Source organism: Mercenaria mercenaria, chromosome 7, assembly GCF_021730395.1.
Source record: "Mercenaria mercenaria strain notata chromosome 7, MADL_Memer_1, whole genome shotgun sequence".
Taxonomy (NCBI): domain Eukaryota; kingdom Metazoa; phylum Mollusca; class Bivalvia; order Venerida; family Veneridae; genus Mercenaria; species Mercenaria mercenaria.
The window spans coordinates 19,694,962-19,718,444 of NC_069367.1; the positions used below are offsets into that span (position 1 = coordinate 19,694,962).

Sequence of the window (23,483 nt, forward strand, 5' to 3'; positions counted from 1 at the left end):
TTGTTTGTGGTCAATAGACACTCTGGTATAATCTTTTCATCATCAAAATATTGTATATACCGACACAGACATATATAACAGAAGTAAAAGTTATGTGAGCTAATTTGAATAAAAAAATCTCTAACTGGCTTAAATACACACTATTTGAGCCAGTGAGAGGTGATTTTTTAAACCAGCTTAGATAAGTTTTACCTCTGTTGTATGGTAAGTATCTGGGCCGTACATAGGTGCATAGTAGTTGGAGGTGTGGGGTGAGGGGTCAAGTGTTCCACATCCCAAGCGTCTGTGCTCTCAGCAAGTTTAACGATTGATATACTGAATATAATTGCAGGTTTACAGATGAACAAAACATATTTTAGAATTTGGTATGTCACTGTCTAGAACTAATGCCTTTGCTTGAGAAAAATGTGATTCTTTTCTGTATTTTTTATGAAATTCTGCATCATCTAAAAATCTATACTCCATCAGCACTCAGCCTCCTCTGGCAGCAAATGTGCTTTACCATCTACAAACTTGAGATTAATGAGCAGAAAGTATAATCAAATATATAGACTGCCTCGATGATTTTTCATTAACTTTTCAATATTTTTTATTCAAATCTGAAGCACCGACTTCGGTGGTCCTCGAGAGATTACGAGTTTTGTATTCTTGCCAGTTCGACCGAGACGGGTTACCGATTCAATCCTTGGAGTTATTAAATATGAATGCAATTTAGCAGAAGTACGGAATAATCTGAGCGGAAGTAAATTTAATTACTGCTGGGTAGAATCCGATGACGTCACAAATAAGTGCATTCTCGGATATATGAAACTATCGTGTATGACTGAGGGATAATTTTCCAAAAAATAGATAGATGTTATAACTAAAAAAGGAAATGTTCAGCTTTTGTGTCCATTTTCACTACATATAGAAAACAATATTCAGTATTAATGGATTAAATTTACTTTGTTTTTAAAATAAAATTCGAGACATTTTTTGTTCATTTTAAGAAATCATTCGACAAACTTCAAAAAACTTTATTCATGAGAAAAGAATACATTTAGTTATTCAACAACGTCTAATTTAATGACAATCTTTAATTTCTTTTATTCAAACATCTATCTTTTTCATCTGCAAAGCCACTATATAATAAAAGCAGGGGAATCTAAACTAAATGGTTAGCTGGTTGGGTTTCTGTCAGGTCGGTTTCTGTTTGATTAGATTTGGTCAGGGAGAATAATTGAGGAAGGAAATATGAAAAAAGTGAATAGAAAAAAAATCTCCTGTGATTTGTCTACAATATGGCGCCAGCTAATTCCGCAGACGAGAAAGTGAGCGCAGTTGATTATAAAGTTTTGGTTTCAATGGGCGCTTTGTGTTCCGCTGGGTGTTCTTTTGTCCGACGAGATAGATTCCGATGATTGTTGTAATTACCCGCCGCCGTCTTTTAAGGCAACATGTTTTTGCCAGAAAATCTAATCCGGCAAATGCATCTGTATACATTCCCATAACATGTGCAAACCACGAGAAAAAGAGTAAATCTGGGCGTAGGACTAAGATTTCTAAACCATTACACTGCAAATATCCAGATATGAATGAGACTATTAATTCAAAGTAATAAAATGGCTGACAAAGCTCATTCTCATAATGCTGCAACATTTACCACCATTCTAATGGACTCCTGGATGGCAATAGGGATTCTTTGAATTTTTCTTTGATAATGTCAATTTTATGGCCCAAAATATAAAATTCTGGCCAATCAAAAATAATGAAAAGTTCTAAAATTTACACTATTTTACTTGGTTTTTTTTTCTTTCATCGTCTTAAAGTACAAAGTACAAAGAAAGATTTTTTATTATATTTCAAATTGGTTGAAATTTTAGATGGAAACTTCTCTCTAGATTGGTTTGACGATATTGCAACGCATCAAGATATTTTTAAAATTAAAATAGTTCCACACTCATATAATATCAATAGTACTGTACTACGTTGGAGGAGAAATCAAGGACAACCCGTGTTAAAGTAAAGATTGATCCAGCACTAGGTCATGGGTAAAGTACTATACTGATTTTTTCCTACTGAATTTCAGGACTAAAAATTCTTTACGGGGAATTGTGCTGTTTTATTTGTAGAATATGAAAACGTATTAATTTCTGTTGTGAAAGTCGGTCTATCTACATCTATGACGGATCACTGTGAACTCTTTTTTAACGTTTAGACGTCATTCTAAGTTCAAATTCAAAATAAATTGTTATTTATTTCGAATATTTACATAAATCCTACACAATGTGAAAAATAATGTTCGAAGAATCAAATGTAAATAAGAAATTAAATTATTTGAGTTTGGTCTTTTATACTTGCCGAAATGTTGTATAGGTAGGAAATGGATATTTACTGAAAGTATAGAATCCCCGGTGATTATTTGAATTTCACAAATGTAATGGTGGTTACGTAAAGCAATTTTCTGATTGCCACCTTTTTGTTAAATAACTTGTAAAATCGTGTGAAAATCTTGGGGGAAAAACACCTATTTTGTCATACATCGAAAAATGACCTATTTCACCCTAACCGCGCGTCTATCATTATTTCTAGATTATTACTTATGACACTGAATTTTTTGCAGGTATTTATTTTGTTGGGTTTAAGTCACGCCAACACAATGTCATATGCCGACTTTCCAGATCTATTGATGAAAGAAGACCGCAGGTGCCTCGTTGCACATTATGCCCGGCACGGGTATCTGTTGGTATGGAGAAGTGCACATTATGCCCGGCACGGGTATCTGTTGGTATGGAGAAGTTCAGCTGGATAGTTTGCTACATCCCAAGAGCGTTTTCGAAGCCACAGAGGTGATGGATAAGTAATTCGGAGCCAGCAGCAACCTTAACCACTCGCTCACGGAAACTGGAAATATTTATCTGAAATTAATATTCACACAATGGAAAGACTACAGAAGAAAGTCATACAGAATAAAAAATACCGGAAAAGTCCGCCAAGTAAAGAATGTAATTTATTAACTTATTATATAAACAATACTGAAATGTCTTTTTATATATATAAATGTATATATATATTAAAAGTGCCTGTAAACAGTATATTCGTCACACTGGATTTGAATAGTTCTAAAGGATTTTCCCTTTTTCAAATAAACCAATTCATATAATATTATTATTATCTTTGTTTAAAATGTAATAGTATTGATAAAATGGTTCAACAGAAAAAATCTTTTGAAAGTACAAACACAAGAAATATACAGAATTTACAGCAAACAAACAGTTATATCATCATTTAAAATGAAGTCAAGTATCAAATTGTTGAGGTCATCGTTGCTTCAGTGACACTTTTTTTCATGAATTTAGTGCAAATAATATTAAAATATTAATATTTTCCTAATATGAGAACGGGCGAATTCAGACAATATTGCCTTTATTCTCTATCAATATCGATGCGTACAATATCAATTAAAATCTGTTAGTATGGTTCTTTAAAGCACTCATTCCCTTGGCAAACCACGCCCACTTTAGCAATATACAATAAAGAAATTATTGTAGTGTTTGAAAACTTTTAATGGAAAAAACAGCGGGAGTCTTGAGTAAAAAGAAAATTCCCGCGGCGATGAAATTGTCAAAAACTTAAAACTTTCTCATATCATGAAATTATATTAAGGGAGATGATTAAACGGCAACGTGTCCATTCCCTTTTTCCTACACTCAACAACAAATAAGAAAACTTTGAAATTATGTTTTATTCATATTTTCATAATTTGCCGAAAAGGACTCGAAAAGTTGTCTTTACAATGTCATCCAGTCAGCAACCAGAGACCTGGATTATTATAGCAGGCTACACAGTATCTATTAAGTGGATCCATTAGGTAGACCACAGGCTACACAGTACCTATTAGGCGGACCAATTAGGTAGACCATCATGTTACACAGTACCTATTAAGTGGACCATTTAGGTAGACCATTTGGTTGGCAAATATAACAGATAACACTAATGATCACCTAAGTTTTATTTGTTAATTTTAAATACGTTAATATCAATTATTGACCTTCTATTGAAATTAAGTTTTGCGGTAACCGAATGCAGCGAAGAGAACCCTTAATTCATCAGAAATTCAATAAGTCATCTATAATTTATTTATATTTCATCTAAGACTAAAACTGGAAGTAACCATACTTGTGAATTCAATCAACAGGTATAGTGCCACCTGGTATAATGTTAAAATTTTGAAACATCAGTAGATGTTTTTCGGCGAATGCCGTACTAAGAACGAATCCGTGACCTGTACAGACCCATGTCACGTGACTTAAGTTTACAAATCAGACTACATGATAATGCATTGTAAATAATTTATCAAAATGAAAGATTTATGCAACACTCTGCCTGATTGGGCGCGACTGTCTATTTTTTCCCACTCTGCTGATGTTGCAACGTTGAGTGAAATGTCAGGCAAAGCTTAATGACGCTGTTTGCAGTTTTAAAGCTACGTTCCGCTCAGTATATTTAGCAAGAATATGATAAGAAAGTTTAATAAATATAATAAAAACATGTTAAATACCAACATATATCAAGTTACAGAAAGAGCTAAATACGCGTATCTCTTGTCGATGCAGGTGGGAATATCTAGCTTTGGCGGTAACAAGGCAGAATATTTTCTCGCATATCGTATTTTATAAATTTTTGTATAACTTTATAAAGCAAAAAGAAATACTTTCACTGTAGCGCTCTTTTTCATTTTGCGGCGAATTTAAACAAAGCGTGGGAAATTAAGGACACGTCACGGATGAGATATTTTAGCATTATTGTAATACACAGTAAGTATTAAAATTCTATAACCCAATATATGTCACCTACTCATTAGCTAAATCCTCAAAATGTGAAAATAAGGAACATGTTTTAGTACTAAAATTATTATGAATGGTTCTAATTAGAACAATAGGCATTCTTACAGAAACGACAGTAAGTTAACAGTCAGTTCTTTTATTGTTTTAACTTAAGTAAAACTTGTAAGCTAGAGTAAAGAAGAGGCTTTTGAAAGTAAATCGAACTGGAGGTACAAACAACTGCAAACTTTTAATTTGGTCACGAGTCATTTAACAGTGTCAAATTTTGTCATTAGTTTTCGCGATCTGTCAAAAATATATAATCGATGCACGAATCGTCAGTTGTCATTAACAACACGAGAGTCATCTGGCATGGGGGTGCCAGATGGGTTTTGCCGGCATGGGTAAACTCACCAGAAATGCCAGTACGGTGTGCAAGAAAAGTTTGTGTCGTTGTTATCTGAATTGCGTCTTGATAAAGACATGTTTTGTCGTTGTCGTCTGAATTGTGTGTTGTAAAAGTCGGGTTGTGTCGTCGTCGTTGTGGTTAAAGGTCAGTAATTCAAATCCTTCTTTGTTCCATATAAAAAACCACAACTTCATGTCGTCTTTACGTACCTTTAGAGAACATCACTTTTTCCTACACCAATTTTTCATGAAAGTTCTATCACAAACTAACGAAAAAATGAAAAGAAAATAGGGGGTTGAATAGTTCCTAGTGAAATGCCAGTCAGTTGTGGTCTGCTACCCTGAAAATGGCGCATATTTGCTCTCCTCCGCGCAATAAACACCTACTTCCGGTTTCGATCTGCAAAACTTGCCATGTGGGTTGTATGAACATGAAAACCGTCCCATTTCATGCAGAATGTATTCTAGTAGCGAAAAAGTGTGGTAAAAGCACTCGTTCTACACGAATTTGCGCAGAAAATGGGAAAATTAGGATCTATTTATTATGGACTTCTTTCGACTACACCACGGAAGCACATTTTCGACCGAATTACTGACCTTATTCCTATAAGAAATGTTTCTTATCAAATTTCACACAATTTTCATCTCTATTTCCAAGAAAGATGTAATACCAAACATATTGCCAAGTTTCATTGTGAAATTTCGAGATTTTAGAGAAATATAGACATTTTATAGAAGCCACCCCCTACCCATTTACAGGGCTAAATTTTGGCCTTATGGACCTTTTATTGTATATTTTGTTAAAAGTTTCACTCTTTTGCATCATTTTTCACTGGGATTCTGAAATATCATTCATTCCGTCATGAATAAGACCCAGAAGGATGCATTTTGTGCATTTTCTGACATTCTGGAGACAAAGTATTGGCTTTTTAATCCCAGAAATCGCTGCTTAAATAGGCGCATATACATAAAATAAGGTCAAAATTCAAAAATTTTCAAATTTCATTATTATTTTGCACTGGAAACACTATTTTATATCATATACAACCGATTTATGGCTATAAAGACTAATTGCGATGTGTCTCGAGAATAGTCTTATTTCAGCTCTTATAGGTTAAAGGTCAGTAATTCAAATCCTTCTTTGTTCCATATAAAAAACCACAACTTCATGTCGTCTTTACGTACCTTTAGAGAATATCACTTTTTCCTACACCAATTTTTCATGAAAGTTCTATCACAAACTAACGAAAAAATGAAAAGAAAATAGGGGGTTGAATAGTTCCTAGTGAAATGCCAGTCAGTTGTGGTCTGCTACCCTGAAAATGGCGCATATTTGCTCTCCTCCGCGCAATAAACACCTACTTCCGGTTTCGATCTGCAAAACTTGCCATGTGGGTTGTATGAACATGAAAACCGTCCCATTTCATGCAGAATGTATTCTAGTAGCGAAAAAGTGTGGTAAAAGCACTCGTTCTACACGAATTTGCGCAGAAAATGGGAAAATTAGGATCTATTTATTATGGACTTCTTTCGACTACACCACGGAAGCACATTTTCGACCGAATTACTGACCTTATTCCTTGTCCGGATTGCATCTTGATAAGTATAAGTTTATGTCGTCATCGTCAGGATTGCATCTTGACAAGGATAAGTTTATTTCGTCGTTGACAGGATTGCATCTTGATAAGGATACGAGTATGTCGTCGTCGTTGTCAGGATTGCATCTTGATAAGTATAAGCTTATGTGGTCATCGTCAGAATTGCATCTTGACAAGGATAAGTTTATTTCGTCGTTGACAGGATTGCATCTTGATAAGGATACGAGTATGTCGTCGTCGTTGTCAGGATTGCATTTTGATAAGAATACGATTATATCATCGTCGTTGTCCGGGTTGCATCTTGATAAGGATAAGTTTATGTCGTCGTCGTTGTCAGGATTACATTTTGGTAAGGATAAGTTTATGTGGTCATTGTCAGGATTGCATCATGATAAGGATAAGTTTATTTCGTCGTCATTGTCAGGATTGCATCTTGATAAGTATAAGTTTATGTCCTCATTGTCAGGATTGCATCTTGATAAGGATAAGTTTATGTCCTCATTGTCAGGATTGCATCTTGATAAGGATACGTTTATGTCGTCGTCGTTGTCAGGATTACATTTTGGTAAGGATAAGTTTATGTGGTCATTGTCAGGATTGCATCATGATAAGGATAAGTTTATTTCGTCGTCATTGTCAGGATTGCATCTTGATAAGTATAAGTTTATGTCCTCATTGTCAGGATTGCATCTTGATAAGGATAAGTTTATGTCCTCATTGTCAGGATTGCATCTTGATAAGGATACGTTTATGTCGTTGTCGTCAGGATTGCATCTTGATAAAGATAAGTTTCTGTTGTCGTCATCTGAATCGTCGTCGTTATGATCGCCGTTAGAATATAGCTAAGCATGGGGTATTTATTTCACCCATTTAATCGACGTGAATTTTCTTCATCAGTCTGTTAACGCCTCTACCCACTCCTATCGTAGAAATATAGCAATAGTACACAACAAAATGGTGGCACCTCTGAACGAAGTTGACGATATTCAAACCCCTTAATTTCTTGGACAGTACAATGCAGTTACATTTTAAACCTTTAAAGCCATTTAAGATTTATACTGATTATTCCGCCAACCGTTATGATAGTAATCCATATCTCAATGGCGGAATCTAAGAAACATTTCGCAAAATCAGAGATGAATATAAACATAATAGTCATAGAAAATGTAGTAACTGTCACAGACTTCTCTACATATAGCATTTTCATACAATGAATGCATATTTTATGTGTGCATGGTCCTTTTCATCGATTCAGATTCTTTGGGTTGATTGTAATCACAAGCTTTTCATAGATTTTGAGTTATAATAGACATTATAATCGGCATAATGGCCGCCTTCTTTCAAAATTCAGTCATATTCAAACAGGAATAGAGAACTAGTAATGGCTTTAGAAACTCAGGCTTGTATTAAAAGCTGTCGTTCTGAATGATCCTCATTTCAAGAGGAAAAATGTGCGACACAGGGGATATCTCCGTTACTTAGTGTGTAAAGTTTCCGAGATATGGTTATTTGGAATAAAGCAGAACTACTCGTATGTAGAGAATTGAATAAAAGTTAGTGTGGTATACATCATTTTTTACTTTAAAAAAAGGAACAAATGTGCCGAGTTCACCATCTGTGTTGCTTAACTTTGGCCGACAAAATGAGGAAAATATTTGTGTGTTTTTTATGTTTATTTTTTTTCTTTGAAATGTTTGTAATTTAATTGTGGAATTTTGGAATTGTGTCAACGAATAATCAAAATTGTTATTTTTCTATTTTGTATGAAAAATATATTTTGTGATATTATATTGATTACTGAATACACTGACTGGTTTCACATTGTACCGCTAGGAACTTTTGTATCAAAGTTTGATACGTATGAGGCTACACGTACACGCACGCGCGCGCGCGCACGCACGCACGCACGCACGCACGCACGCACGCACGCACGCACGCACGCACACAATTACAATGTGTTTTTATTATTATCATTATACATTTTAAAATTCAACATAAAATGTTCTTAACAGATTTTAATTCTTTTATTCCATTATTATCTTGTTACAATCTACGGGAGCATGGAGGGGACATGTAAAATATTTATTTTATCTCGTGGCCGCGAGATGAACTGAAGGATTAAAAAATTAATATTTTTCTCTACTACGAGATAAACTCAAAGAAAATATTTTTTTGAAAAATAATTTCCATCATTTTATCTCGTGGCCAACGCGATAAACTGAAAGAAAATAAAGAAACGGATTTTTTTTAAATAAAAAAAAATCAGCGGGCATATGTGCGTGTTTATTTTTTTTAAAAAGATCCAATAGATGCAATATTTGCTTTTAGTTTATCGCAAGAGCACGAAATATTTTTTTTTTCAAAAATATTTCCTTTCAGTTTATCTTGAGATAAAGTAGAGAAAAATATTTCTTGAAAATAAAAACCCTTCAGTTCATCTCGTGGCCACGAGATAAAATAAAAACTTCACACGTCCTCTCCAGGCTTCCGTAACAATCACCTAAATTGTGGCACAATATCAAAACAAAACTTCCACGGATTTTATTTTGTATTACTTGAGATTTTACATAATTTTATCGTTTCCCTTATGAATGACAATATCTTGAAAAATCTTCATCTCTTTAAGATATAAGTTCATCAATTTATGAACTACTTAAATCTCTGGTCTCTCTTAATTAACCCTGTCGCTCATTTTAACACTCTGGGTTAATAAATCCCCTTAAAACTGACCAAATATGACCAAAGCTGCCAAACTTGACCTTCGGTGGTGAATTCCATCATGGTTTTCAATTAAGTATGACCCCGACGACTAGCACTTTAACGTAAATGAGTATCCACTTCAGATGGCTTTTATGAGTAAACGTTGGGTTTATTAAATATACTTGCATTTCTTCTTAAACTCGGATTACTTGTTCAACAACCTTAGACAACAAAGGTGCGAGATAATGCCGAAATTATTAGAGCAAATAAAAAAACAAAACCTGGGAAAATATACTGCATAATCCCCATCCGTGATCGCTACCACATTCGTACTAGCACATTCGCGCTAAAATGTCGGCAATATTTTTCAGTGTAAAAGGACGTCGTATAAATAAACATACAGTAAATATATATATATATATAGTATATGAAAATAAACTTAGATATGCTGAAACTGGCGTCTTCAAGGCTCAGTACATTTATCTCTTTATTTTCAACATGTTATTTTCTGTAAATCAATGAAATAAACACATTTTTACAAGTTTTTTTTAAAACGTATTACATAACACTAAAACAGGTCTGTTATTTTATTGGAACTGGACCTTGGCAGCTGTAGTTATGCAGTTATTATTTCTGGTACATAAAAAGATACCATCTAACTATCCTACATGTTTTCGTTTTGTGTGTGGATTTTAATAACATTTTTTTCTTTTCTTTTTACAACAGAGACAGAAACCAAAATGCAATGATTTTTTCTCCAACATATTTCGTTCTCTACACCAACATAAACAATGGCATCTCTCCTTTTCGTTTTTTTTCAGAGTCATTTATAACTCTAATGCTTAATTTTTCATTAGGCAATTTATATTCATTTCAGTCGTGAAAGATGTTTAGTTTATTGACAATATGAATAGAAATTTCGGTTGGATGTATATTATCTCTTTTTTAAATCATACCTAGGATATTTAAACACAATATAACGCCGTTATACGCATATAATTCATCTGTCATTGATACAAAGCATGACACTTGCTATTTGAAAAAGAAAAATGGAAAATCATATTCCTTTATCAGCCTTCTGTATTACTGAAGAAGCCAAGGACAAACAGATTCTTGTTATGACCCTTTTGATGTTTAGAAATGTTTTATACGAAAACATCATATAAAATGCATGATTCTCGATAATAAATAAAAAAAAAAAGAGATTATTTAAAAATCGCTTTTTTTTTATCAGTCGCGTCTTTTTCCTCAATTGAACGTTGGTAAAATATAATGAAAATTGATTTATTTCTGTCAAATGGTCTGACCAGATATGATCACTGATGGGATGTAAATAATTTAAGTAAATACCATAAAAATGTCATGTAAGTGATTCATAACATCAAACAATTGTCAGTGTTTTTAACGTTTACTAGATTGGTAAATCTTTAAAAAAAATACAATTTGTGTCTAAAATCTTGCATCGCACTCCACCAACTAGCTTTACATGTCGGCCGATGGTCAACACAAGGACCAAACATTCAAACTAATTGGTACCTCTACTGATTAGTATAAAGAAGTCAATTCAGTTCTAAAAGAGGGATTTTTTCGATCCTAAATTAAATTTCAATTTATTTCCAAATGTTAATTAATCTCCGAAATTAATGCAGGGTAAATCACCATATTGTCTGTCACTGCGCTACCCTCTTAAGCATTCGCATGATGACAATGCTTTCTTACCGGTCCGTGCTAGTCTCTGTCAATTAATATGCTCATCTTTCCATTTTCAGATTTCTAATTAGGTTTGATAATTGCTTGTTGTCGACATAAAGAGGGCAAATGCATACATAATTATCTGAATTCAAAACAAGATCATTTCTATAACACTAATATCAAATGAACTTATTCTTTAACGACGGTTTCATAGAAAAGCTCTCCTTGTTTATCGTAATTTGCTTACAAAGAGAAAGAGTCACACCGCTAGGTTTTTTGTATAATATAATTTTATAAAAAAGTAAAGTTTTAAAATTAACATGTGTAAAATAAAAGGGTCTCCGCAATATTCATTATGTAACAAGTACAAGATATGTGCTGCAAGTATAAGTCATGTGATATAAGATAAGACATGTGCTACATGTATAAGGTAAGACATGTGCTAAAAGTATAAGATAATACATATGCTACAAGTATAAGATAATACATGTGCTACATGTATAAGATAAGACATGTGCCACATGTATAAGATAAGACATGTGCCACATGTATAAGATGAGACATGTGCCACATGTATAAGATAAGACATGTGCCACATGTGCCACATGTATAAGATGAGACATGTGTCACATGTATAAGATAAGACATGTGCCACATGTATAAGATAAGACATGTGCTACATGTGCCACATGTATAAGATAAGACAAGTGCCACATGTACAAGATAAAACATGTGCTACAAGTATAAGATAAGACATGTGCCACATGTATAAGATAAGACATGTGCTACATGTATAAGATAAGACAATTGCCATAAGTACAAGATAAGACGTGTGCCACAAGTATAAGATAAGACGTGTGCCACAAGTACAAGATAAGACGTGTGCCACATGTATAAGATAAGACGTGTGCCACAAGTACAAGATAAGACGTGTGCCACATGTATAAGATAAGACGTGTGCCACAAGTACAAGATAAGACGTGTGCCACATGTATAAGATAAGACGTGTGCCACAAGTACAAGATAAGACGTGTGCCACAAGTACAAGATAAGACGTGTGCCACAAGTACAAGATAAGACACAAGTACAAGATAAGACGTGCGCCACAAGTACAAGATAAGACGTGTGCCACATGTACAAGATAACACATGTGCCACATGTACAAGATAAGACATGTGCCACATGTACAAGATAACACATGTGCCACATGTATAAGATAAGACATGTGCCACATGTACAAGATAAGACATGTGCCACAAGTATAAGATAAGACATGTGCTACAAGTATAAGATAAGACATGTGCCACAAGTATAAGATAAGACATGTGCCACAAGTACAAGATAACACATGTGCCACATGTACAAGATAAGACATGTGCCACATGTACAAGATAACACATGTGCCACATGTATAAGATAAGACATGTGCCACATGTACAAGATAACACATGTGCCACAAGTATAAGATAAGACATGTGCTACAAGTATAAGATAACACATGTGCCACAAGTATAAGATAAGACATGTGCCACAAGTACAAGATAACACATGTGCCACAAGTATAAGATAAGACATGTGCCACAAGTACAAGATAACACATGTGCCACAAGTACAAGATAGACCATGTGCCACAAGTACAAGATAACACAACAAGTACAAGATAAGACATGTGCCACAAGTACAAGATAAGACATGTGCCACATGTACAAGATAAGACATGTGCCACATGTACAAGATAACACATGTGCTACAAGTACAAGATAAGACATGTGCCACAAGTATAAGATAACACATGTGCCACAAGTACAAGATAACACATGTGCCACAAGTACAAGATAAGACATGTGCCACATGTATAAGATAAGACATGTGCCACAAGTATATGATAAGACATGTGCCACATGTATAAGATAAGACATGATAAGACATGTTCTACAAGTATAAGATAAGACATGTTCTACAAGTATAAGATAAGACATGTGCTACAAGTGCTACAAGTATAAGATAAGACATGTACTACAAGTATAAGATGAGACATGTGCCACATGTATAAGATAAGACATGTGCTACATGTATTAGATAAGACATATGCTACAAGTATAAGATAAGACATGAGACACACGTATAAGATGAGACATGTGCTACATGTATAAGATAAGACATATGCTACAAGTATAAGATAAGACATGTGCTAGAAGTGCCACAAGTATAAGATAAGACATATGCTACATGTATAAGATAAGACATGTGCTACAAGTATAAGATAAGACATGTGCTACATGTATTAGATAAGACATATGCTACAAGTATAAGATAAGACATGAGACACACGTATAAGATAAGACATGTGCTACAAGTATAAGATAAGACATGTGCTACAAGTATAAGATAAGACATGTGCGGCAATTGTAAGAAAATACACGTGTTAATTAAGACATGTTTTACAATTAAAATATAAGATTTGCTTTTTCACTTTTACAGCAAATGAGGAATAGCAAAACGTGATAAACAATTATCTTTTAGTTTCTTTTATAGTTTGTATACATTTTGTTTCACTGATTTTTTTTTTTTGTTTTTTTTTTTCATAACACCAAATTTAGATTTGTGATAGTAAGTGCATACTACTTCTTACATGAAAATTAAATTAGATTTTTCCGCACTTACTAGTATAAGGCTGGTGGGAATGTTTGTATGGGTGTTTCTGTGTCCCCCCAATGATTCAATGACTTTGAGAATAAATGAGGTTACAAGTCACAATATGATCGCGAAAAAAATCACATCTGACATTTTTTTTACATTATCTTCAACTTTTGTATATCAATAGTATAAGTTCTTGCTTAATACGTAAGGATTTTTTTTGTATTTATTAACGAGTTAAGGTATTAAAATGTTTTCTATAGATACGTAAACTTCTTGCAAAATAAAAAAGAATAACATGGTCAATAGTATAAAAAGATATTTACAAATATTTAACATTGTCCCATTAACTAAAATTGCTATGCGCTGTCGACAGCCGCTTCATGGTAACGTATTATTTTCGAAAACGAACAAGATCTAATTCGTCTGCTATTATTGGCCGTATTTTGTCTTCTGCTCATACTCTCTTTTGTCTTTTGGCTCTTCATTTCCGTACTGGCACTACGTTTTCTTCCAAATAGTGTGAGAAAATAAAAAAAAAATGATATTCCTCAGATTTTTTATATTCATGTGACTGAATAGAAATATTACTTGAAATTTTCAACAAATCGGAAGAAGCTGTAAATCTGATCTCTGCATTTCTCGCTGTGTGTGTTAAGATGGCGTGTCTGATCCCTGTATTTCTCGCTGTGTGTGTTAAGATGTCGTGTCAGCTACTGATCCCTGCATTTCTCGCTGTGTGTATTAAGATGGCGTGTCTGATCCCTGCATTTCTCGCTGTGTGTTAAGATGGCGTGTCTGATCCCTGCATTTCTCGCTGTGTGTGTTAAGATGGCGTGTCTGATCCCTGCATTTCTCGCTGTGTTTGTTAAGATGGCGTGTCTGATCCCTGCATTTCTCGCTGTGTATGTTAAGATGGCGTGTCTGATCCCTGCATTTCCCGCTGTGTTTGTTAAGATGGCATGTCTGATCCCTGCATTTCTCGCTGTGTATGTTAAGATGGCGTGTCTGATTCCTGCATTTCTCGCTGTGTGTGTGTTAAGATGGCGTGTGTGATCCCTGTATTTCTCGCTGTGTGTGTTAAGATGGCGTGTCTACTCCCTGCATTCTCCCTGTGTGTGTTAAGATGGCGTGTCTGATCCCTGCATTTCTCGCTGTGTGTGTTAAGATGGCGTGTCTGATCCCTGCATTTCTCGCTGTGTGTGTTAAGATGGCGTGTCAGATAACCATATAATAAGTAAACTGTGCGTAAGTTCTGCGCATTTACATTTATTAAATTAATTTGTACATTAACATGTCATCATTGTACATCAACATGACTGAAACGATAGATATAACTTATAAACACCGTGTTCGTGATAATTGATATGAGCGATGCTTTTTAATACAAAATTGTAGTAGAATAGTGTCTGTCATATGATTTTAAAACTTTAATTTTCAGTTGTTCAAAAGGTAGCAAAATGTGCAAGATATAGTACTTTAAGCATTTTTCCATAATACAGAAATGTTTGTTTTAAGGATTTTATTGACATCTGATACTAAAAGTTTTTTGTTTGCCTACAAAGGCATAAGCACACTGGTAAATAAATGTTTTGTAAGATTGTTTGATTAAATTTTGACCATCTCTTGTAAAAACAGACATGAGTGGTATCACCTGTGTTAATATGAAATCGTGTTTATGGCCGTTTTGTCACACATTCCGATGTAAATGTGATTTAAATATGAACAATTTTAAGAGTGTTCACTATTACGGTTATGAAATTAGATTTAATACTCATATCAAACATCTGTTTTCAAACACATGACTTTAAAAATTATCAAATGCTGGTCTAAACTTATTCGCCGAAATATTCTAAAATATAATTTGCATGCGATTATGTGCTATTGAACGATTAGACATTGCTTTTGGTTTTGAATACAAATTATAATAACGAAATTATATATGTATTTCTACAGTGAGTTAATTGCTTAGTTGGATGTAAATGTATTGACAATAAACAATGAGAGCATATAATATCAATAGAATAATTTCCCTTTCTGATTATAATTCCACAAAATTGGCAGTAATTTACGGATTATAAAAGATAGGACAGTAATTAGTTAGGATCTGATATTAAATCTTGAAAGAAATTAAAGTGTAACCACAATATGCATTGAATTATTCATCTGATACGGTGAAATTATGAATGATTGAGATTGTGGGACCGATAGCGGCCATTTTGTTTTTACTGTTGACAATGATGTAAGCGGTCTGCCGGAAGCGACTTCACCTTTGGAGAGTCGAGGATATTTGGCCGCTGGGTGTATTGTAAATAGAATTATTTCACGAATTTGAGAACAAATACTTGCTAAAGCAAATATAAAAACAATGTCAATATTTATTTAATAGATTGGACGTTTTATATGCTATGGCCTTGTCGTAGAAGATATAACTGGAAAGTATCGGGTGAAAGTAAGAATTATGGTAGTGCGTTAAATGGAAAATGCAATCAAATTATAAAGCTTTTTATGACTGGTACGTTTATTAAAATTTCACATATAAATATTGACTCTTACTGTAAAATGGTTAAGTCTTGAGTCCACTCCTTTAATATACTACCCAAGTACGAAAACCGAGCTTGTACGGGAAAAAATAAAAGAGCCGTATTTGTATATCTGCCTTAGAATTTCTGACCTCTGTTGCACTTCATAAATCATAATATAGTCAAGTTTGTATGCAGATTATGCACCAGCAGAAAAATTAACACTTCAAATATGTATTTTTCTTTCTTTTTAGATTACCAAGTAGAAAACAATAAGAATGAACGAGTAACTCAAATTGCCAATATATTTTTATTTTTATATCTTAAAACCTGAAAAGTAGAATATGCGCGTAGGGTGTATAAATATATATTAGAATTTTTTTTTCAATGTGATAAGTATTTTATCATATTAGCACACAATTAAGCAACTCTTGTAAAGCAAACTAGTTACTACATGATACTCGCACACTTATGTGTGGAAAAAGAAATTAAATTCCAAAGTTTCCATAAAGAAATTCCAAAGTTTCCATAAAGAAGTAACGCACAGTTTACATATATGGTTCTGTTTTTTTTCTTTGATATTTAGTTTCAACTTGCTATTCTTCTGAGATTTCACATTACGGAAAGTTAAGCGAGCTATGGAGGACGTTGTTTTCTCATTTGCGGTAACAAATCTTATTTTCATTTTGAATATTAACCACCAAAGGCCGCTGACTGGTTTTTAAATGCATTTTCAAATCCTTTGTCCTTAGTTAACTTCCCGGGGTTTACACACCAAATTTTTCAAGAAGGAGGAGTTGTGAAATAGTTTCTCGCATTCGCGTGATGGTCATGGCAACAGTGTCACGTGATAGAAACTTTATGAATGTTTTCTGTTGACAGTGTTTGAATAAGAACGTTATAATATATATATATATTCTTTAAGAAATAGTTCTACGTCAGTAGAAATTATCTATTTATTAATTTGGTTTGCATTTTTTAAAACGAAATGACATATAAAAAGAATATAGAAATCGGGTGTACGATAGTTTAGGGATGTCATCCTGGGAAATTTAATACTGGAATTCCTTTTCCCTGTTTACAATTTACGTGAACATAAAGATTAGCATTGATTTATACGCTGATAGGTATTTACTTAATATTTGATATTGCACACAACAATTTAGATCGGACTAACTTCTAACATATAAATAACATAAAAAATGATACAACTCTATTACTTATTACATTTCAATGTAAACCCTCTGTTTTGCCTGCAACTGCACAATTTACATACAAATCAAATGAATTTACGACCAACTCTTTGAAGACCATAAATATTTTCAGTAGATTTTTATTGCAAATTGATATTTTTGGCTAATGTTGTGTAAATTCAGAAATTAATTCTTTTGTGAATATTTACGCTTATTTTTCGACCGGGAAAGTTCTGACAATGCAGAATAGATTTTGTTTACTTCTGTCGGCTAAACATGACAGATATATACCTACAGGAAAACATGAATGAATAAAACCATAATTAAGCAATAGTATTTTTTTCAACACATTTTTGAAAGAAATTTTAACTTAAAAAGCGACGGTATATACAGCTGTATTTATCAAAAAATAGACCCGCCGCCCCTGTTCAAATATATGTGAAAGTTACATTGTACAACTCAGGAAGGTAATTCACTTTTCGAGATAAGCGTAAATAAATGATTTGAATCTCAAATACTCGGTCGGTGCTTCATTTCTAATTGACTGTTACTATGCAAATATATTTTCTCTAATGACCAACATTGATAAAGTCCATGGACACAAACTAGTGCATGTTATATCATCCTTGCGGTTCATGCATTCAGTAGATACACAATTTTATTTTATTTTTTCGTGCAGAATTTATGATATTGTCTTGGAACGAAGTATTAATACCTCTGTGAAAATAATAAAAAGAAAAGAAACTGTTTTTGTCCCAAAAGAAGTATCTAAATGGAATTTTAAACCATACGGTAGACATAGTTCTTAAGGCCTAAACTGAGTGATAATTCGATTTATTATTGTAATGTTGTTACTTTTACAGTAAATAAGCTTAAATATACATCTGTACTTCACTTACATATCTGTACATCACCGATACATCTATTGTGATACATCTGCACTTCACAGACACATCTGTACCTCACCGATACATCTGTTGTGATACATCTGCACCTCACCGATGCATCTGAGTATCACCGATACATCTGTTGTGATACATCTGCACCTCACCGATACATCTGCATCTCACCGATACATTTGGTGTGATACATCTGAACCTCATCGAAACATCTGTTCTTCTCGCCGATACATCTGCACATCACCGATACATATGCACTTAATTGATACATCTGCACCTCGCCGATACATCAGCACCTCACTGATACAACTGCACCTCATCGATACATCTGTACTTCACTGATACATCTGTACCTCATCGATAAATCTGTATCTCATCGATACATTGTACCTCATTGAAACATCTGCACCTCACCGATACATATGCACCTAATAGATAAATCTGCCCCTCGCCGATACATCATCACCTCACCGATATAACTGCACCTTATAGATACATCTGTACCTCACCGATATAACTGCACCTCATCGATACATCTGTATTTCATCGATACATCTGCACCTCATCGATAAATCTGTACCTCACCAATACATCTGCACCTCACTGATACATATGCACCTAATAGATACAATTGAACGGATACATCTGCATCTCAAAGATACATCAGATTCTGCAAATGATGGAAAGATACAAAAGTACAGTCCAATTCGGATGTTTTCACCAGTGTTTGATGGCTGTTTCTAAATGACATTTTGAACTGATTTATGAAGTAGATCGTGCATTAGTTTTTTTTATGTAAAACAGGATAAAATTCAAATACCGTTATATAGTTTGTTCCTTATAGTAATGTCATGATTGTACGAGATATACACACGGGGCATCCGTGGCCGAGCGGTTAAGATCGCTCACTTCAAGTCACTTACCCCTCACCGATGTGGGTTCGAGCCTAACTTGAGGCGTTGAATTCTTAATGTGAGGAGCCGCCCAGCTGGCTTACGGAAGGTCGGTGGTTCTACCCCGGTGCCCTCTCGTGATAAAATAATGCACGAAGGAGCACCTGGGGTCTTCTTCCACCATCAAAGCTAAAAGTCACCATATGACCTATTATTGTGTCGGTGCGACGTTCAACCGAACAAAAACATAAAAAAAACATTATTTTAACGTCGAGAAGTTGGCACTGACATCGAAGATCGAAAATCGAAATTAAATTTCTAGCCAGCTTTTAACTTCGAGCCAGCTCGAAGATCGAAATTCAACATCAAATATCAATTTCGTGCTAGCTTTGAACTTCTAGCCAGCTTGAAGATCGAAATTCAGATTTTTTCAAAAAGTTGAATTTCGAGCTGGGGTTGAATTTCGAGCCAGCTCGAAGATAGAAATTCAGATTTTTTTCATAAAGTTGAATTTCGAGCTGGGATTGAATTTCGAGCCAGCTCGAAGATCGAAATTCATATTTTTTTTTTTCAAAAAGTTGAATTTCGAGCTGGGATTGAATTTCGAGCCAGCTCGAAAATCGAAATTAAGATTTTTTTTCACAAAGTTCAATTTCGAGCTGGGGTTGAATTTCGAGCCAGCTCGAAGATCGAAATTCAAATTTTCAAAAAGTTGAATTTCGAGCTGGGGTTGAATTTCGAGCCAGCTCGAAGATCTAAATTCAGATTTTTTTCACGAAGTTGAATTTCGAACTGGGGTTGAATTTCGAGCCAGCTCGAAGATCGAAATTCAGATTTTTTTCACAAAGTTGAATTTCGAGCTGGGGTTGAATTTCGAGCCAGCTCGAAGATAGAAATTCAAATTTTCGCAAAGTTGAATTTCGAGCTGGGGTTGAATTTCGAGCCAGCTCGAAGATCGAAATTCAAATTTTCAAAATGTTGAATTTCGAGCTGGGGTTGAATTTCGAGCCAGCTCGAAGATCGAAATTCAGATTTATTTCACAAAGTTGAATTTCGAACTGGGGTTGAATTTCGAGCCAGCTGAATTTCGATTTTCGAGTTGGCTCGAAATTCAACCCCAGCTCGAAATCCAACTTTTTGAAAAAATCTTAATTTCGATCTTCGAGCTGGCTCGAAATTCAACCCCAGTTCGAAATTGAACTTTGTGAAAAAAATCTGAATTTCGATCTTCGAGTTGGCTCGAAATTCAACCCCAGCTCGAAATTCAACTTTTTGAAAATTTGAATTTCGATCTTCGAGCTGGCTCGAAATTCAACCCCAGCTCGAAATTCAACTTTGTGAAAAAAATCTGAATTTCGATCTTCGAGCTGGCTCGAAATTCAACCCCAGTTCGAAATTCAACTTTGTGAATAAAATCTGAATTTCCATCTTCGAACTGGCTCGAAATTCATCCCCAGCTCGAAATTCAACCTTGTGAGAAAAAAAATCTGAATATCGATCTTCGAGCTGGCTCGAAATTCAACCCCAGCTCGAAATTCAACTTTGTGAAAAAAATCTGAATATCGATCTTCGAGCTGGCTCGAAATTCAATTCCAGCTCGAAATTCAATGATGAATTTCGATCTTCGAGCTGGCTAGAAGTTCAAAGCTAGCACGAAATTGATATTTGATGTTGAATTTCGATCTTCGAGCTGGCTCGAAGTTTAAAGCTGGCTAGAAATTAATTTCGATTTTCGATCTTCGATGTCAGTGCCAACTTCTCGACGCTATAATTTTACGCTTTGCAACAAAACAAATGAATATTGATTGATATGTCAACGTTATAGTTGTGTTCTAGCTGATGTCTTTCGAAGTAAATAAGCGGATATTACTTACTCGAGCAACAGCACATTTTGTTAAAATCTCATTGCAGTTGATGATACATACACAAGTACTTGCAGGATTCAAGAACAGCATATAAATATTTGAACACATTGAAGTCATGTCCCTCCAGCAATCTCCGGTAAATACTTGAAGACACTGAAGTCATGTCCCTCCAACAATCTCCGGTAAATACTTGAACACATTGAAGTCATGTCCCTCCAGCAATCTCCGGTAAATACTTGAACACACTGAAGTCATGTCCCCCCAGCAATCTCCGGTAAATACTTGAACACACTGAAGTCATGTCCCTCCAGCAATCTCCGGTAAATACTTGAACACATTGAAGTCATGTCCCTCCAGCAATCTCCGGTAAATACTTGAATACATTGAAGTCATGTCCCCCCAGCAATCTCCGGTAAATACTTGAACACATTGAAGTCATGTCCCTCCAGCAATCTCCGGTAAATACTTGAACACATTGAAGTCATGTCCCTCCAGCAATCTCCGGTAAATACTTGAACACATTGAAGCCATGTCCCCCCAGCAATCTCCGGTAAATACTTGAACACATTGAAGTCATGTCCCTCTAGCAATCTCCGGTTTGAAGCTGTAGTCTTTCCTAACACGGCTTTATTTACTTCTGATTTGTTCTATATGAGCGTTCTGTTACGTATTTTGACCCTATAACATACTAATGCTGATATTCCCATGCATTTCATGAACATTTAGAATAACGATGATTTGCATACTATTCATCACTTTTAGCTTTTTGTACGCTTTATGCTAGTACAAATGTTTTAAAACATGCATTATCCCTGCAAACAAACTAGCAAACAAACTGAACCCGGCTCTACGTGGCAGCATAAGTGCTACATGTTTCATTTTTTCACCACTTTGAATATGTTCATTCCTTTATTTTCTTCGACTCTGCATGAGGAAGATGTAAAGATTTATAAATTAAATAAAGACGAGAGAAAAAGTCTCGAAAATTTGATTATCAAGTGACACAAAAGAGGGCTAACAAGTTTACACTTACAGATCTCGCCGGTTCTTGTGTAAATTCCACTCCTGAAATACATTTATTGCTGACATCGATGAACATAACAATGACAGGTATGGTAGTTGCGGTATTGATGATGACGTTATTGCTGTTAGTGTTGCTGTTAAAAGTATTGCTGTTGCTTATGATCATGCTGCTGCTACTGTTGCTGCTGCTGTTGTTGTTGATGATGATGACAATGATGATGTTGAGGAGGTGGATGCCATTGTATGTTCTGCTTCTGTTGATGATGACATATACATTATCGTCAATAGCAGTGGCAACAACACCATTAATAAATAAGAGAGTCATGATGACCCTGTATCGCTCACCTCTTAAACTTGGACTCGGAATCATCAAAATAAACATTCTGACCAAGTTTCATGAAGATAGGGTCATAAATATGGCCGCTACAGTGTTAACAAGCTTTTCCTTTGATTTGAGGTGGCCTAATTTTTGACCCCACATGATCCAGTTTCGAACTAGGAATCATCAAGATAAACATTCTGACCAAGTTTCATGAAGATAGGGTTATAAATGTGGCCTCAAGTGTTAACAAGCTTTTCATTTGATTTGACCTGGTGACCTAGTTTTTGATCCCATACGACCCAGTTTTGAACTTGGCATAGGAATTATCAGGATAAACATTGTGACCAAGTTTCATGAATATAAGGTCATAAATGTGGCCTCTATGGTGTTAACAAGCTTTTTTCTTTGATTTGTCCTGGCGACCTAGTATTTGACCCCACATGACCCAGTTTCAAACTTGGCCCAGAAATTATCAAGATAAACATTCTATGCAAGTTTGTATCAAATCAAAGCATAAATGAAACCTGTATATGGCTGAAAGGGCCAAAATGGAGTAACTCTAGAACCCATTATTGAATCTAGCCGGTTTTCGAAAGGAACCGAGATCTTATTGTGACTTAAGTTGTATGTAAGTGTGGTTAAAATCAAATATAAAATATCATTTCTATCCTGTTCACAAGGTAAAAATTAACAAATTTTGGCTACTTCAGAGGTCAGTCAGGGGACGTGACTCCGGAACCTATGATTGGGTCTGACAGATTCATCATGGAATCCAAGATCTATTGTTAAAGATATTTTGCAAGTTTGTATCCGATCAAACCATAAATGAAGTCTCTATATGGCTGCAAAAGCCAAAATAGCACATTTTGGCCCTTTAAGGGGTCATAACTCTCAAACCCATGATAGAATCTAGCCAGTTTTCGAAA

The 23,483-nt window shown here is 34.7% G+C and overlaps 1 long non-coding RNA gene across 2 annotated transcripts; it reads right to left on the reverse strand.

Moving 5' to 3' along the window:
- Nucleotides 1-1,116: 1,116 nt before the first annotated feature.
- LOC123555566 (uncharacterized) lies at nt 1,117-22,815 on the reverse strand. Of its 2 annotated transcripts, none has more exons than XR_008371629.1 (4): nt 22,246-22,815; nt 21,222-21,890; nt 18,455-19,072; nt 1,117-2,897 (listed from the first exon to the last, which is right to left on the reverse strand). It is a non-coding gene; the product is annotated as an uncharacterized LOC123555566 (long non-coding RNA). The 2 variants fall into 2 exon arrangements; XR_006687326.2 differs by having other exon boundaries at nt 18,455-19,124.
- Nucleotides 22,816-23,483: the final 668 nt, after the last annotated feature.